Genomic DNA, 3,890 nt, shown 5'->3' with positions numbered 1-3,890 from the left:
ATTGGTGCGCCGGATGCAGAAGACAAAGTTCTCGATCTTCCGACTGCCATACACCGATTGCAATCATCACCAAAACCAGCTACAACTTTCACATCAATTAGAGTAATTAAGATTTAATTCAGGAAAATTTTAATTCATTTTGACAAGCCTCAAATATTCTTTAATTTAAGGATGGTTTTTATTTTCAATCTTCGTCAATTTTGGCGTCTTTTGGGAAAAGTGTAAGCGTTACTACATCTCATCATCAATGCCAAAATTGTGGCATTTTAAGTAAGCCCAAAGGATACGCAAACGAGGGCGTCTATTTCAGTAAAAATATAGAAAGCTTTTCGTAGCGAGATGATTGCCACAATATTTCAGCTTCTCACTATTTGAGGTCGATCAAACAAAGTATCAATGAATTATTGGAGTCGATATAAACCATTCTCAACCACCAAAACTTCTGTTCTGGTGCTTCTATTAGAAATCAATATAAGGCCTCAAAGACCAAAGACTGCTTTCATTTTGAAGAAATTCCTCACCCGCATTCACTAACTTTGAAGTAATTACCAAACAATTACCAAAACATTGTCTCGCCTTTAGTTCCTCATATATAATAGTTTATTGTAGGGTGCAATGTAAACAGATTTAGTTGATATCTAAAAATATTGAGTACGTTATACTACTATACACGAACACAGAACACAAACACGCACAGTGGACATACATACATGAATTACATTCGTCCGTGCATCTGTCTGTCTGCTATCTATCTATCTATCTGCCTCTTTATCTGCTTGTTCATATCTATAGCTATCTATATATATATATATATATATATATATATATATATATATATATATATATCCCTACAAACAATTTTTACATATGTACTATTGACAAACACTAACAATAAGAGGAAAGGTCAACTCACTCGCCACTGTTATAGATGCATCACCCCTGATATTGAAGGCTACGCTTTCAAAACGCAGAGATAGCATTTGCAAGAGTGAAAAGAATGTCACTAAACCTCCACTTTGTGATAGAAAATGTTGACTTTGTCCTACCAATGTGGAAGACATGGTACATATCATCGCAAGCGATGCCTGCTTGCTACAAGCTTCTCATAGATACGACTTCGATATTAAGACCGTCTACAACGTTATACGCAGAGAGGACTGTCCTGACGGCCATATCATAGCCACACCAGAGCTAAAACCAGAATGTGCCTTTAGAAATAATTAATACAGGTAGAACATTCCAATATAAACAGCAATCCGGTGTAAAAGCTGTGGAGCATTTGTTTTACAAGACACGAAACAGGGTACTGTTGGGGTGGGGGTACCTGCAATGTAGCATATTTAAACGCTGGCTGAAATATTGGGGGTGCGGGTAAGGAGAAGATTTATTAAAAAGGAAGCATTTATGGTTGTTATATCGACGTTATTGATTTTAATTTGGATCTGTTGTCAAAGTTGCGCTGGGATAAGTGGTAAGGAATTAGCATGCAGATCTAGAAATGTTGGAATTCTGAGAAAGGAAATATAAAAAAAAGAAAAAAACGAATTCATTTGCTTTTTTCAAATAAAATGGGTGTTTTAGTGGAAATTTGAAAAATATTCTTCGAAATCTCTGTTTGAGACTGCAGCACTGAAAACGTGCACACAACACTATAGAAATCATATATGCACGTATTTGATACACGGAAACTGAGAAAAGCCCGTCATGTATAGTCATCTTATTATCTTTATCTTATGATATTTACTTTGTTTTATATTATACTCATTTATTGTGCTTTTAATTATTAATCTTTCTATATGTGATAGTGGATTTTCATCGATGAGTTCTTGAAATTTGGTTATTTTCCCTAAAACTATATATTTTATATATATTTTAATCTATAAAGCTCAATTTAATTTTGATTTTTTATAAATTGATTTTAATTGATTTTTTACCTGTAATTTTGGATTTTGTCCCTAATATATATATATATATATATAATGAGCGAGAGAGAGAGAGAGAGAGAGAGAGAGTTGATTAAAGAAACGGAAGATGGCTATTTAATACGAATCTGTATTCAAAACTGCAATCGTTTCAGTCCATCCTGCAGCTGTCCCTTAGGGTTAAGATATTGTGCATATTGTTCTGTTACATCAATCAGTGTAGGCTTTGTTCCTTTCAGGCGTTTGGTATGAAAAGAAGGAGAAATCCCACAAGATATACCGAGTTGTCCTCTGCATGTTGTTCTCGCTCTCGTTGTACATGGTTGCTAAATCCATCTTCCATTTCCTTCATCAACGAACACTGCGGATTTCCTGACGTAGATCCAGTGAAACTTCTGTCGTAACTGTGGATGACATCAGGTAACCCAGCAAGAACGTGCTTTAATCGACATACAGACAGACATACACCTGAAGTCCAAATAGTTATATTTATATAGATATATGAATTTGTGTCTGTGTGTGTGTAGATATAGAAAGATCTAGTAATCTCTGTTCCGAGAAGGAGCGTATTGCATTTTAATGCGATCCATTTTCTATCTATCTATCTATCTATCTATCTATCTATCTATCCATTTCTCCTCTCTCTCTCTCATATATATATATATATACGCACAAACACATATGCACATTTGTATGCATACATAATAGTGCCACGGTAATGGAAGCAAACACATACCCACGGTACTAGACATTGTTGCGAGGCGAACCTAACAACACGGTTATTCCAACAGCCTGTATTGTGTAGAATATGAAAATCCATAACTTTCTCACCACTGAATAGAAAAAAAAAACATGCTTCGTTGACAACGTACATTTATTTATAGTTGTGTCATAAATGGGTGTAATAATAATAATAATATTTAAAGAGAAATTGCAGGAGAGAGAGAGAGAGAGAGAAAGAGACCATGGTATTACTTTTATTGTGTATGTCTATATATGTATATATTTATGTACACTCTCACACCCACTCACATGCATACATATAGATATGTATATGTATGTATGCGTGTGTGAATATATGATATATGTATGAACTGATGTCACCAGCCATCTCCCGCCTCATAGTACATAATCTGTCAAATAACTTCTAAGTGATTATGCATGTATGTGTGCGTTTATGTATGTGTGTGTGTATAGATTGGGAAGTGGGGCATGTTATGTTGTCTGATAAATCTTTTGATGACAGTTTCATAGTTTTGAAGTTTAAAGAGAATGGAACGGAGTTCTGATGGCACAGCTTGCCAAGATAAAATACTAAATATATATATATATACACACACACACACATATATATATATATATATATATATATATATATATGTGTGTGTATGTATGTATGTATGCATACACAGAATTTATCGCACATGTATGTCACATATATAAATTTATCGCTTGTATATATATGTATATGTGTGTGTTTATATAAATATATATATATATATATATGTGTGTGTGTGAATATGTTTATATATATGAATATATATATGTATGCATGTATGTATATGTATATATATATATATATATGCATTTATACATACTCGTATACATACTCATATGTATGTATATACTCACTCATATACATACATGTGTGTATGTATATGTATATATCTATATATATATGTATGTGTTTCTATGTGTGAGTCGATAACAAAAATATTTCTCAAAAATCTTGAAACAAAACAAAACAAAATATATTCGAAAAGAAAGAAATAAGAAATACAAAAAAAATGACTTAAATGGGTCTCGATAGAAGGATTTTGAAGCTGTTTGCTTGGATGGGTCAGGAGCCGGGTCGTTTGGGTATGAAGGTGGGTGGGTAGTTGATGGGGTGGTTATTATTTGAGTGGTTGTTTGTGTAGATGGTTGGGTAGTTGGTTCGGTTCAGGCAGGGATTTAGTAGGCATTTCA

General features: G+C 33.5%; 1 protein-coding gene across 1 annotated transcript in view; it reads left to right on the top strand.

The window, feature by feature from the left end:
- The window catches only part of LOC106867589 (stabilin-2), a 712,318-nt gene that overhangs the window by 464,735 nt on the left and 243,693 nt on the right, over positions 1-3,890 (top strand). The window lies entirely within an intron of this gene.

Source organism: Octopus bimaculoides, chromosome 24, assembly GCF_001194135.2.
Source record: "Octopus bimaculoides isolate UCB-OBI-ISO-001 chromosome 24, ASM119413v2, whole genome shotgun sequence".
Taxonomy (NCBI): domain Eukaryota; kingdom Metazoa; phylum Mollusca; class Cephalopoda; order Octopoda; family Octopodidae; genus Octopus; species Octopus bimaculoides.
This window is presented reverse-complemented; position numbering and strand designations above follow the sequence as displayed.